The following is a 15,543-nucleotide window of genomic DNA, read 5'->3' on the forward strand; positions in this document are numbered from 1 at the left end:
GGCTTGCACAACAGCCATCTGCACCTGCTGAGCTGTCTCCCAGCCTTCGATCAGCATTTATTGCCTGTCTATTACATGCCAGACATAGACAGACTCGGGGGTGGGAGTGGGGGGAGGTGGTAGTGCTTGGCTCCCAAAGCTCAGTGATAATACCCCGTCTCAGTCGTCTGTTGACTGATTGTATGACATGCCCATATTGCTGAAGAGTTTCCCTACCGAGTCCCCCAAGGGCGGTACCATCCAAACAAAGGCCCTTGGAAGACATCTCCAATGACATGCTATTTTCTCCATAGCCATGGAGGACTGGTGTAGGAGATAGTCCTTCTTATTTACCGCAATAGACTGGAATATTAGAGAAGGAAACCATTGCCCTATGGGATAGCAAGGGAGGCTAAAAGCAATGGTCTTGCCCATTCATTTGGCATGGTGGTACGAAAACAAAGCCAGATTATTTGCAGAAACCACACAAATGGCCGCCAGCCCAGTTGCTCGCACAGACTCTGTTCCCCTCTGAAACTACGTAAGCTGGGCCTCTACCATGTGCATTACTCTCAGCATGGCTGTCTTCCAGGCTCTTACTAGAATAGCCCTCTGCACTCTGCTAACAGCACTTAGCCACCTTTCTAGCCTACAGTTCCAAAGTCTTCCACAGTCCTCTAGAAGGGACCATGGTCAGCTCGTCACAGCAGCAGCCCACTCGGCAACCAGCCGCCCTGTTATAGTCACTTTTCTGTGGTGGTGATAAAAACCCCAGGACCGAAAGCAACTTATGCAATAAAGAATTTAGATCAGCTTACAGTTCCAGAGGGAGAAGCCATCACAGTGGCAAAGCATGCCAGCAAGTGCCAGGCATGGTGGAAGGGGCGGGGAGCTGGGAGGTTACATCTCAAGCACAGAGTGAACTGGAAGTAGGGTGAGGCTAGGAACACTCAAGCCCACCTCCAGGGATGCACTTCCTCCCGCAAAGCCCCGAATAACAATGGTAGCTAGGGACCAAGTGTTCAAATACAGGAGCCTGTGGGGGACATTTCTCTCAGACCACCAGTGCCTAAGCCTTATCTTAAGAATACCAGATCCTAGGTTGTTTATAAAGAGAAGAAGTCCATTTAGTTCCTGGTTCTAGGTGCTGGACTCCAAGATAGGACAGCCACTTGAGCAAGGCTGTGCCATGCATCATTGTTGGGAAATTTAAGTACTTGTCCCTTACAGCTCTCTTCCTCCCCACCCAGGTGTAGAACTTCCATGCAAACAAGGTTGTTTTCAAAACTTTCCGGTGTGCAAAGCAGGTGTGCCTTGACCCCAGGTGTGGGTGGTGCATGACTTCCTCCTATGCTTAGCCCATCCCCTGGCTTGGGTATTTAAGCCCATTACTCTCTGTAATAAGCGGTGGTAGCAGCTTCTTCTTAACTTCTCGTGGTGATCTGTTAAGTGTTTCAATCTCGACACCCTCTGCCAAGCTTGGTCGCAGGCCGGGCAGGCGCGGCACAGAATGGATAGTAGAAAAGAAGGAGGCCAAGCAGATGTCCTCAAACATGACAAAGCTCAAGGAGTGACCTTCCTTTACAACAACCCGCCTTGTCAGACTAGCAGGGAGGTACTGACCCCTCTGAACACACACACTGGTCACCTGGTAGAGCCCCACCTCCCAACACCTCCATGGCAATCAGCTTCCAGCCTGAGTTCCAAGGGAGCCAACCCTGTTCAGGTCACAGCAGATGAAAGCTGGTCATGGTAGGGTACACCTGTCACTCAGTGCGCTGGAGGCAGAGACAGAAGCATCAGTTTAAGACAGAATTGACTACATAGAGAGTCCCAAGCTAGTCTCAGCTATGTAAAACCCTGCATCAAGCAGTAAATACGACAGTAGCTTATCGGTTAGAAGACCTGGGCAGTCTAAGGGACCTCTCACAGTGGAACCAGGATGTATCCCTGGTGCACAAAAGAACTTTGGGAGCACATTCCCCATGGAGGGATACTCCCTTAGCCTAGAGACAGGAGGGAGGGCCTAGACCCCACTCCAAATGACTTGACAGATTTTGATATCCCTCCTGGAAGGCATCACCTTCCCTGTGGAGTGGGGGGGAAATGGGATAGGGGAGCTGGGGGGCATGGGAGGGAAGGAGGGAGAGGGAACTGGGATTGATATGTAAAATAAGAAAAATAATAAATATTAAAAAAGAAAAACATGAAAAAAGGACAAAAAAAAAAAAAAAAGACAAAAAGACAGTAGCTTAGTGACCCACGTTTATTCAGAAAAGAGTAACTTTTCCAAGCAAGTTTTTCTTAACACTTGATGCTTCCCCATCAGTTCACATTCAGGCCTCCTTCTTTCTCTCAAAAGCTTTCCCTTGTCATGGAGCTGCTTGTCTGCCCCACATCTGACCTTAGGGCCTTTCTCTCCTCTATTGTCTTCTTCAGGGAAGCCTCTGAGGGTTCACGCTCTCCTGCCCTGCCATCTCTCTCTTAAATGCTAATAAAATTGCACTTGTGCTTCCGACACCACCAATAAAAACACAGCGAGCACATTAGCTACTTCATCTGTCGCTGTGGTAAAACATGGCCCAAAGCAACTTATGAAAGAAATAATTTATTTTGGCCTATGGCTCCGGAGTGGTGATCCTTAATGGCAGAGGAGGGTATGACAACAGATGGCTGGAGTAGGAAGCAGGAACCTGCGGAGAGATCACATCCTCAACTGCAAACACAAAGCAGGAGAGTGGCAGGGAGAGAAGCAAATGGGAGGTAAAGCCAAAGCCCCAGACCTGCCCTGCCTCAAGCAAGGATATCCCTCCAAACACTACCACTATGGCCCAGGTATCCAAACCTGCGAGTCTGGGGGTGGCGGGGCATTTCTCATTCAAGCCACTAAAACACGTATTTCCAAGCAGTAAGACAACTGAGCAAAATCCCTAAGCACAGCACAGAACTTTCTAGTTAATATTCTTTGAGACTTTGGATAATAAAGAAGATGCTCTCAAATTGTAGAATGCTTCCGGACCTCAGAGTGAAGGTTTAAATGCATACAAGGACAACAGTGCGTTCCGGAGCCTGGCATATTGAGTGACTGCTTAATAATGAATGCTGGCTATCTGATTACAAATGCTAGAAGTTTTTGTAAGTTAAGTGCACCCACAAAAAGAGACTTTTATAAAGACGCTGGCATGGACTAAGGGACTCTCATCACCTATTCTAAGCAATAGAGAAGAATAAAAGAGCAGCATCAGGAAAATGGGCATTAGGCCTCCACAGATATGGCATGACTTAACACTCCTCTAAGATCCCAGTTTCTGAAACTTCCCAAGACTGCATCTTCTTTTCTAGGCACAAGGTCACTTCCCCACTTCATCCCCAAATCTACGAACCTATAAGCCAGGCCCGATTACATTATTTCTTTTATAGGAGTTGCCAAGGTCATAATATCTCTTCACAGCAACAGAACAGTGACTAAGACAATCTGCACACTTGGCTTCAGAGGGTTCAGTGTGGCCTCTTGTGAAGGATACCTAGGCCCAGTCAAGCTTGTACCCTCAATAGGGCACCAGTAGAGAGACCAGGGCACAATCCCTCAGTAAGGAAGCCAGGCTGCTTTAAGCTGGCAAAGCTACCCAGTCGTCAAACGCCTCAGAGTTCTTGAGAAGGATAAAGTTTTACCTGAATTAATGATTAGAGAGTAACAGAGACTTACTAGCTGGCTGCATGGACAGCCACCCCCAGGTCCTCCACAGTTGTTGAGGTCAGAGGCTTTAAGGACACCCACCTTCTGCTGATGGCGTGGGATCTGTAGATTAGGCGCTTTTGGAAGACTTACCTACCGTTGGCCCAAGCAACGTGGAGAAAGTCGATTCCACTGTCCTTTTATCCACGGTCCTTAGAGTCCTTTGGAGCAGTTGAGATGAAAGGTAGGATTGCTCAGTGGCTAGCATTGCCACTTTTGTGGGTGGAGCTTCTTCAGTGTCCACCAGTCTTCTTGGAGGAAATGGGTGATCCCAGCAGCTGGCTTGCTCTCTGTTATAAAAGCTTTTTAATGAAACATTTTAAATGTCATATTCTCTAGATCTCTGAGCATTTGTGGGCTGTCTGTTTGTTTAGCATATCTCAGTAGACAAAATTTGCCTTTAGTTACTTGCCTTAAGCACATAGGTGGCTAGGTAAGGCTTTATCCCTGTAATTAATTAATCTGTCTGGAAAACTGGATCCAAGCTGAGAGGCTGTGGAAGGATATTTTACTCAGAGCCCTCCAGCCTGACTGTAACTGGCTTGAACTTAGTAGGTTAGATTTACACCTATAAGGACGAAGAAGTAGAAAAAAATTCCCTTTTGTAATAGAAGCTTAACCTTTATAAACAGCTTACAGGAAGGACTGGGTGGCATACATATTTTGTTAATTTAAAATAGAACTTTATAACCTTAAATGTTTACCATCACTTAAAGATACATAACAATTTAGAAATATTTGAGATAGCACAGTTGAATTTGAGTTGTACATAGAGTTAGCTTACATTCACATATAAAGGTAAATTTAAATCACATGTACAGATATACACAGATTTATCAAACAGGACTGGGTAAAAACAAGAAGCAGAGTGTGATCTCTGATTTGTACGTTGTAGCAAACAGACAGGACATTTAAAGATACAGAGAAGACTTTAAGCTGCCCGTGACAAGAAAGGAGATCCCATGCAGATGGGACAGGCAAGAGTTTTGTGTGAAATGTGTGCCCCACAGGGCCCTGAGGAGACACGCCATTCTGTAAGCAAGCCATGCGCAACAGAGCCGGTGAAAGAAGAAATTAGAGACCAAGAGTAAAGGGAAAAAATGAAGGAATTACAGGTTTTGTCAGTGGCATAAGCTGGCTAGACTGTCCCTCCGCCTAGGCTGCTGGTGTAGCAGTGGGAAGAACCATGTGGGGTGAGGCTAGGCCACATGGCCAAGATGGTGGCTGCCATAAACACGTTCCCCACTGCTAGCAGAAGTTAGAAAGTTTCAAGATATAATTTTGTTGGCTTTTTCTCTCTCCATGAGTGAGGCAGAAGGATTTGTGAAACTGACAGGACACCGGAGTCCAAGGGGTGCAACATCCAAAAAGACCACGGTGGGCCTGAGAAACGAATGCACCAGCCCATGGGCAGTGCTAGGGTACAAAACCCGAGAGACCCCTCGTGGGCCTGAGAAACGAATGCACCAGTCAGCATGAGCGGTGCTAGGGCACAAAACCCGAAAACCTCATTTGTGGGGAAGAATGAAAATCTCTCAGAGCATCCTGAGCAGATGCTGCCTCAGCCCAGCCCACTGTGAGCCACTGGCATCTGCACAGAGAAGAAACAAAGAAGAACAGCAGAGAGGACAAGCAAGAGAGTGAGACATGTGAACAGGAGCATAAGATGCCTAGCGGAACAGGACACTAAAAGGTGGAGGGAGATTACCGCCCTGAGACAGGCTTGTGGGAGGCAGCAGGATGCCACATGGCAGGCAAGAGTTTTAGCACGCAGGGGAGAGGAAGGAAACAGACAAGTGAAAAAGAGCAGAGGGCACATTTCCCACTATGGGTCACTGGTAGAATGCAGGGTGCCAATAAGTAGACACATGCTTTGGTACGGGGGCACCCAGCTTCCATGAGAGGTAGAGACATTCAAATCAGGGGCCAGGGCTCCCAGAGCCCGAGAGACACCTGGTCACCCAGTACTGGCATTTTGACCATAGCAAAAATGCTTGAGAGCACATAAGAGGCCTAAGTCATGGAAGGGTGGGCAGAGGTAGAGAATGAGGGCAGGTTTACCAGACATGGCAGTAGTGGATGGAAGAATCCAGAGATCCTTAGTTGGAAAAGTGACCGAGCTGAAGGTTACAGGGTCTCAGCATGTCTCAGACCGCCTCGGGCAGGAGCAAAGGCCAGGAAAACCTGCCGAGTCACATGCACCAAAATGTTGTTCTTTTGTTACAGTTAAAGGAAAAAGCTGGAGAAGGAGGTATCCCGAGTGGGGGTCTCAAGGTAAGGGACCACATGGGAGAGCATAGCAGGTTCCATAGCTGGTGAGGGTGACCAAGGCGGAAGGAATAACAGACAGAGCTTAAGTGAGAAGTTTATTTAGAAAGGAGAGTGAGGGGGAAGGGAAGAGACATAGAGACACCAGAACAGAAGAGGAGAGAGAAAGACAGAGACAAACAGAGAGAGAGAGACAGAGACAGACAGAGAGAGAGGAGCTGGAAAGAGCAGCAAAGAGCAAAAAGAGCATAAGTGGGCAGGGGTCTGACTTTTAAAGGGGTCCTTTGCATCTGCCTACAGACGAGTACTCATGGAACCCTGGGCTGACCAGGGTACTGCCTGAGTGCATTCTGCCTGGTGACAGGGGCAGGCCAGCGTAATGCCTGAATCCTTACAATAATGTCTCATGTAACCCAAGCTGGCTTTGGACTCATTCTAACCTTGGATAACCCTGACTTTGATATTCTTGCTCCAGAGGTATGGCATATGCATGTGTGCACATGTTTGTGTGTGAGTCTGGCCCATGTGCACACGTGGATGTCGACGAACAACGTCTGTTGCTGCTCTTCGCCATCCACATTGTTTTGAGACAGGGTCTCTTGTTTTATTCACTACTGCGTGCAGCGTGGGCACTGGGATCCTTCTGTCTCCATAGGATTACAGATGGGCATTACCACCCTGGCTTTATGTGGGTCCTGAGGATTTGAACTGCGGTGCCCCGCAACAAAAATTTAAATACTTTATTTTTTTCTTCAACTTACTTTTGAAGTTTCTGTTCCTAGTTGGATTATGATTTTATGAGAGACCTGTTTATAGGATCTTTCTAAAACACAAGGTAGACCCATTCTTTAGGCAGCCGTGAAACTGACAGCTGTCATTGCTCTCATGGTGTTTCACGTCTTGTAATCCTATGCAGACCTGTCACTCCTCACCAGTCTCTCTTTGCAGCTGACAGCCTTTGGATGAACATTCTGAATTGGTGCCCGAGGACATTTAAAAATAGTATAGTACTGAGCAGAAGCTAAATATATTGCCAGAATCCCTATGTTGATCAATTATTTGTCCATCACAAATGCTAAGATCAAACAGGGGGAGACGTTATCTATGTCAGCTTGACAAGAGGTCGGGGAAGACTATCAGGAACTACAGACTTTCAAGTCTAAAGAGAGTCACACGGACAAAAACAGGCTTCCTGATTCCATCACAAGGTATCTAAACAAGGCAGAGAATAGTCCACAGTGGCTCAAGATATAATTCATATGGACCACTTTAGTCATTTAACAGGAGCATCATCAGAATTCGCCAATAGACACAAACCTCTCTGTCACACGTGTGCCCAGCTTCTGCCTAATACAGAGGATGAAATCACACGAAATTACCACTATCAGTAGCATCCTTTTATCCTTAACCTTCTTATGTTCATAAACATACTTTTGGGGGGTTGTTGTTTTTGTCTCATTTTGTGTATTTAAAGCTTTAATTTTTTTTATTCTAGTAAACAAAGCTGGAGTTGCAGGCAGTTATGAGCAGCACAGTGGGTGCTGGGAACTGAACTTGTGCTGCAAAAGCACTTTTCAGTCTTAAGCACTGAGTCAACAGTATTTCGTGTTGCTCAGGCTAGCCACAAAAAATCACTATGTATCCCAGGATAGCCTTGAACTACTGACCCTCCTGTCAGTACCTCCCAAGTTCTAGGATTACATGTGAGTGTCACTACACCAGAGCCTTAGTTTTTATTTATGGTGTTTCAAAACAGGGCATAAGCTGGTCTTCAAATGCTGTGTAGCTGTGGATAGCCTAACTCCTCCTTCCTCTGCATCCCTAGTGCTAGAATTACAGTACTGCTATGTGACTACATTCTAATAGACTTTATTTCTCATGTTTGATGTCCATGTTTGTGCATGCTAGCATGTGTGTGAGCATACACAGGGGAGTGAGTGTACATGTAGGCCCAAAGTTGATATCCAGAATAATTCTCAAGGGTTCTTATTTCTTATTCCTTGAGTTAGGATCTCAGTCAAACCCAGAACTTCCCGATAGACTTTTAAAAACAATTACATGGGGCTGCAGAGATGGCTCAGTGGTTAAGAGTATCTGCTGCTCCTCCATAGAACCTGGATTCTATTCCCAGCACCAGCACAGCAGCTCACAGCCATCTATAACTGCAATCCTAGTGGGTTCAACTCCCTCTTCTGGTCTCATTGTGACATATATACATACATGTGTGTATGTATGTATGTATGTGTGTGTGTGTTAAAATTAATAAAGCCAGGCAGTGGTGGTGTGGGCCTTTAATCTCAGCACTTGGGAGACAGAGGCAGGCAGATCTCTGCGAGTTCAAGACAAGAGGTCTACAGAGTGAGTTCTAGGACAGCCAGGGCTACACAGGGAAACCCTGTTTTGAACCCTCCCCCCAATTAAAAATAAATAAATAAAACTAAAACAAACTAAATTCAAAGAAAGACTTAGAAAGCACACAACGCATCCCCTAATATCAGGCACCCAGTTTCACATATTAACATCTTTTATGGTATATTTGTGGCATTTAATACACAAATATTAATACTTTTCCCCGAGACAAAGTCTTACTATGTAGCCCAAGCTCATGTGCCCTGCCATACCACACCACTGCTACCAAAGTCCATTCTTTATTCTGATCCCTTTGGTTTTCTCCTGATGTCCGTGTGTCCGTTGTGGGTTCCTATTCGGGAAGTAATCGAGTCGTATTGCAGTACCCTCAGTCTTCTCTCGCCTGTGATGCATGCAAAGATTCCCCCCATATGTTTGTTTTTGTTTGCTTGTTTTGACATAGATTTTGTTCAGGCTGGTCTGGTACTTGCAATGCAGCTTAGAGTGGGTTCAAATTCTTGGTGACCCTCCTGTGTTAACCTCTAGAATGCAGGTGTCATAGGGGGGCAATATTTCAGTCCAGATTTTTCTTTACAGAGAGTTTTTGTAACATGTCGGGTGTTTTATAGTATGGTCCTTCCCTGAAATTTGTCTGGAGTTTTTTTTTTTTTTTCCCCTCATGATTAGATTGGCTTTAGAGGAGGAGCCCATAGAGGTCAGTTCAAATTCTCTTCAGATGTGATGGCATATGTGAGACACATCTACCATGGGCTCATGTATTTAAACACTTCACCCCTAGGTGTCGCTGTTTGAGGACATTATGGAACCTTTGGAAGATGGACCACTTTGCTAGAGCAAGTAAGTCAATAAAATAGGCTTTGAGGGTTTATAGCTTCATCCCACAGTACCCTCTGCTTCCTGTGTGTGGATGGAAATGTGATCATCCAGCTTTCTGCTCCTGCCACCATGCAGTGTCTTCCCCAACACAAGGGACTCTGTTTATTACCTTAAGCCAAAATAAACCCAGTCTTCTATAAACTGCCTTTGGTCATTATGGGTTTTTCAGCAACAAAATCATTATTAATACACCAGATTTCCTCTGTAATGTTTCTCTTTCTTCTTCATTCACTCTGTACTAAACTCTTTGGAAGGAAGTCACAATGTGCACCATAAACAGGAAGCTACTCTCCTGTTGAGAGCAGAGAATCTACACAAACTGTCTGGAAGCCTTCTGCATGATTTGCCTATCACCCCCAATTATTCATTTATTCCGTCATCTACATGTATCAGTATGATATCATATCATGTATATTATCTTACCCTTTGGGCCATAATCCAACACACTCTGCTGCTGATAAGCCATCCCAGCTCTGGCACGTGGAACCATTGATTGGCTCCTGTGTGCCAACCTCTATCAATGTGAAGCTTTCGTTGTTGTTGGTTTGGAATTGTTTTTTGTTTTGGTTTGGTTTTTTAATACTTAATTGCATTTTATCACCAGAAGATGCTCTAAGCTCCTCTTGCATACTTCCTGATATAATCCATAAGTCACACAAGACTGGCTTTCTTCTTTACTATATACATAGGACATAATGTCAAAAAATCCCAAATCACAGTTCTGAGGGCCTGACCGTAAACTGTTAAACAGGAAAAGAGACTGTAGCTCCAGGGGGAGCTGGGTCCTTCATGGACCTTCAGGGCCAGTTATAGCATGTGTAAGCAGCCACATTAGGACAGGGACAATTCGGCATGTATATATGTGTGCATTGAGGTGGTTTCTGTTTGTTTGTTTTTGGTGTTGGTTTTTTTTTTTTTTTCTTTTGAGACGGGATCTCAGTATCTATCATTAGCTGGCCTGAAACTCACAGAGATCCACTGGCATCATAAGTACTAGGATTAAAGGTGCCCTATACTGTCCGGCCTGAAATATTTTTCACATTGTATACATTTATTTTTACATTACACTGTACCCTATAACATGTACAATATTTACATATAAATTAAAAACAAAACAAATTCCTTCATATGTAAATTAAAAATAAAATGTTTATGAATATAAATATTGTTTCAAAATTGCATTCATCTATTGATTTATTGATGCATGTGGGGGGAATGCATGTACATGTGTGCCATGGGTGTGCACACGTGGAGACTAGAGAGCAAGCCCATCTGTCCGAGGACAATCCGAAGGAATCTAGATCCTTCTACCACCATGTGTGTTTCAGAGATCAAATTCAGTTCTTCAGGAGAAGAGCCTCACCCACTTAGCCAGCCTTCTAGTCCTTATGAATTTTATGTATTTTGGATGAGCTCTCAGCTGTTCTGCCACCATGTTTATACTCTGCCATCATGGACTCTGACTTTAATTTGTAAGCCAAATAAATGCTCTCTTCTATAAGTTGACCTGGTCATGCTGTTTTGTCGTAACAATAGAAACATAACTAAGGCTGAGAGTGCCTGTGTGTGAAGGTCAGATGACAACTTTTGGATGTTAGTTCTGTCTTTCCACCACTCTGTGTGTGTGTGTGTGTGTGTGTGTGTGAGAGAGAGAGAGAGAGAGAGAGAGAGAGAGAGAGAGAGAGAGAGTGCACATATGTGTGTGCATGTGTGTGTTGGGGGTGGGTACTCCAAGCCACAGCGCACAAGTGGTCAGAGGGTAACTTCCAGGAGACTTCTCTCCTTCAGTCACTGGAAGCCTAGGGATTAAACTCAGGCTGTCAGGCTCGGTGGAAGATGCCTTTACCTGGTGAGAGATTTAAATATGTTGTCAATGTTTTCTAAATTTTGTGAGAAGAAAAGCCAAGTATGGTGGCACATGCCTTTAATCCCAGAAGTTGGGAAGCAGAGGCAAGTGGATTTCTGAGTTCAAAGCCAAACTTCTCTACAGAGAGAGTTCCAGGACAGTCAGGGCTACACAGAGAAACCCTGTCTTGAATAAAAACAACAACAAAAAATTTATGAGAGTAAGTCTTTGATTCAAAGAAATATACACTGACTTTAGACATTTTTCCTAAAGATATTTGCATTGGTATAAAATGATTCCAAATTAATTTACTCAAATTCATGAGAAAGAAATGAAAAGTCAAGCTAAAAGTTTTGCCAAAATACCATTGAATGTTTGGCTTTGCAGCTGTAAGTTTCTAAGCAGATCAAGAACAGTGATCCTTTAGGAGAGCAGAATAGTCCTGGAATGAGCCAAAAACTTGCCATCAGCTCCATTCTCCCTCTGTGATCCTGGACCAGGTTTTATACTGCTGGGAGCAAACACCAAAGCCCTTGCAGTGGATGGAATGAAAATGTCTCCCATAGGCTCTGGCATTTGAAACTTGGTCCCCAGTTTGGTGGCACTGTCTGGGGAGGTCTAGCAGGTGTATCCATGCTGGAAGAACTACAGAGCTGGAGGAGGACTTTTAGGTTTAAAGGCATCACATCTTAAGAGGACTGTGGTTACCACCACTCACATGTGGCTCACAAACATCTGTAACCCCAGTCCCAGAGGATCCAACAGGCTCACATGCAGACATACAGGCAAAACATGTATACATGTAAAGTAAAATAAATCTTAAAAAGGCCCTTCATTGCCAGCCTGCTCTCTCTGCTTCTTGCTTATATTCAAGATGTGAGCCCTCAGCTTCTGGCTCCTGCTGCCATGCCTTTGTTCCATCATCGTGGACCGCAGTCCTCTGGAATTAGGAGCCCAAGTTAAGTCTTTCTTTGGTCGTGGTTTTACCATAGCAATAGAAAAGTAATTAATGTGGCCTTTATTTTCTCCTCTGTGAAGTGAGGCATTTGGACTAGATGACATTTTTGAAAGTGAACTATATGCTGGATGGTCTGCTTTTTGTCTTCATATAACCTTGCTGCAGGATACTCATAGTTTGTATTTTTTTAATTTAAAAGGTGTCTTGTGTGTGATATGTGGACATGGCCATACTTTGTGGGGTTAGTTCTCTACTGCCATCTTTACCTGGTTTCTGGGGATCGAACCCAGGTCCTCAGACTTGCATTGCAGGTGACTTTTCTTTGTTTTGTTTTGGGTTTTTTGTTGTTTTCTGTTTGTTTTTCTTAAGCCACCCCAGTGGCTTGTTTATATGGCTTATAAAAGCCCTCATTTTGTGACAATACTATAGCTCAGAAAGGTTCATCTCTTGTAGTTTCATCACTGAAAACAACCAGACCTAGCTGGACGTAATCATAAAAGCTTCTAGTTTCTTTTCTCAGGAGGTGAGGACAGCAGGATCATAAGTCTGAGGCCATCCTGGCCTACAATGTAAGACCATGTCTTACCTCACTGCTGAGCCCTTGGCCTCCTAACGTGTTGACTTGCTTCCAGTTGATTCAAAGGGCCAAAGGCCTTTTATAAGTCCTTTCTGTGATTATTTCCATCTTGCTTCACTTTGTTTTCTGAGTCAGATCTTGCTACACAGCCCTATTTGTCTGACTGAGCTTCTCATTAACTAACTCGAAGCCTGCCTTATTTCTGGACTTGCTTTTACATGACTCAGCAAGTCCTATTGTTTCAGATTTTTAGAAATTATTTTTATGTGTGTGGGTGTTTTGCCTATGTGTATGTCTGTGTGCCATGTGCACACTGCTCACAGAGCCCAGGAGAGGCTATTGGGTCCCCTGGAACTAGAGTTGAAATTGCGGCCTGCCTTGTGGGTGCTGGGAATGGAACCCAGGCTCTCTGGAAGAACAGCCAGTGTTCTTAACTGCTGAACCATTTCCCATCCTATTTATTGTTAAAAATAGACAGAAGCAGCACCTTCTGCAACTTGCAACCAAGCCCACTGTGATTTATTTATGAAGCTGCTTAGGCACTGCCTATGAAAACCATAAACCCATGCTATTCCATAAGTTATAATGAAAACTGAAGCGCAGAGAGATGAAAAATATGAATCTGGGCTTTTCTAACCCAGAAGTTGATTTGTCACATCACTTAGCTCTGGGACACAGTCTAGAGATGTATGATAATAAACACCAGTGTTCTTGCATGAGCTTGAGAGAGGAGAAAAGCTGTGCAGTGGGGTAGTATCATGACTGATGCCAGTGCAGCAGGGGAGTTCTAGTGAAATACCTTCTGCCATGCGCTACATTAGCCCAATACTTGAGACCTTTCTTAAGTCCCTTCTCTACATACTAGAATGGAACAACAATGGCCTTTTGGGTCTGGAAAGATGGCTCAGTGGTTAAGACTGCATGTTGCTCTTTCAGAGGGTTGGGGTTCAATTCCCACCACCCACATATAACTCGTATATGTGGCTTATAACTCTAGCTCCAGGGGATCCAGTGCCCTTTTCTGACCTCTGTGAGCACCAGGTACACATGTGGTGATGAGACATATATGCAGGCAAACACTCAAATAATATTTAAGGTAATTTTTAAAGAGAGTAGTCTCTTTTCTTTCCCCTTCCATCCCTCTTCCCAACCTTCCTTCTAAATTTAATTTTACATTTATTTGTGTGAATACGTATATATGTAGGCATGTGTGTGCCACTGCATGGGTGTGGAGGTCAGAAGACAACTTGTGGAATCGGCTCTCTCCTTAAACCATGAGAGTCCTGGGATTGAACTCAGCTCTTCAGCCCCAGCAGCAAGCGTGCTAACCCACTAAACAATATCATCAGCCACGTTTTTATTTTTTAGCATGTATCTGGTAGGATGGTTTTTGTTTTGCTTAAATTGCTGGAATTACAGATATGTGCTACCATGTCTGCATATTTGTTAGCCCCTGTGAATGTGCACACACACCACATACCTCCCCATATCTTATGTATATGACATTGAGGCTTTTTTAGGGTTTCTCTGTATAACAGGCTGTTCTGGACTTGATTTCTAGACTGGGCTGTCCTCGAACTCACAGAGATTCACATGCCTCTGAGTGCTGGCATTAAAGGCATGTGCCACCACTGCCTGGCACATTGAGGCTTTTAAAGGAGTTGTTTATGAGGGGATCAGCCCAAGCTGTCCCAAGACCGACTTATGAGGGGATCAGCCCAGGCTGTCCCAAGACCGACTTCTCAGCACAAAGGAGATTTATTTGCCCAGAGGGACCAAGGGTGGGAAATAAGAGACAAAGGCAGGAGACAGAGGATGAGGGAGAAGGTGAAGGGAACAAGAGAGAGAGAGACAGAGATATTTGTCTGGGGGTGGGAGAGTACTGTTTCTGGATAGAGAGAAGACAGACGGGGCTCATAGGCAAATGGCAGTTTAGAATGTAAAAGGGGAATTGTCAGAATAAGGTGTTTAATTTTAATTGGGCATATTAATTAAGTGAACCAAAGAGGACTTTTGATTGCTGGGCTTCAATACTCTGCTAGGTGGACCTTGGCAGTGGGCCTCAGGAGGAAGTGGCCAAATGAGGGAACAGACCTTGATGGATAGTGTTAGGAATGTAATCTAATGGTTTGTTTTTGTTTGTTTTTGCAAGGCAGAGGGAATGGAATGGAGAAGTGTAAATCCTTTAAAAGCCATGTTTGCCATGCCTGGGCTGGCTAGAGTCCCTTTCATTTGTACACGTTGTATTTACTTCCCTTTTGCATTATTCTGTCAATCCATTACAGCATCACCATAAAGTAACATGAACTAAAACTGTGATCATTCTTCCCACCTATTGTATGTGCATGAATACAGCACATACCCCACAAGACTGAGGAGTAGACGGACAAGTTAGGGCACTTAGAACCATGACTGGCATTTACAAATCACTCTCATGTCTTAGTTAGGGTCACTATTGCTGCAATGAAACACCATGATAGAAAGCAACCTGGGGAGGAAAGGGTGTATTTCACTCACAGTTCTATATAACCAGCATTCATCATCAAAAGCAGTGAGGGTAGGAACTCAAGCAGGACAGGAACCTAGAGGCAGGAACTGATGCAAAGGCCATGAAGGAATGCTGCTTACTGGCTTGCCCATCATGGCTTGCTCAACTTGCTTTCTTATGCAATCCAGAACCACCAACTCAAGGATGGTACCACCCACAATGGGCTGGGCCCTTGCCCTTCAATCACTGATTAAGAAATGCTCTACAGCCAAATTCTGTGGAGTCATTTTCTCGGGTTGAGGTTCCTTCCTCTTGTATGTCTCTAGTTTGTGTCAAGTTGACATAAAATTAGCCAGCATAGAGCATTAGTTCTTAATTATACAGCTTCAAGTGTATGACAAGAGACAGAGTCAAATTCATACTTTATCACAAGGAAACAACCTAA

Source organism: Phodopus roborovskii, unplaced genomic scaffold (assembly GCF_943737965.1).
Source record: "Phodopus roborovskii unplaced genomic scaffold, PHOROB, whole genome shotgun sequence".
Classification (NCBI taxonomy): Eukaryota; Metazoa; Chordata; class Mammalia; order Rodentia; family Cricetidae; genus Phodopus; species Phodopus roborovskii.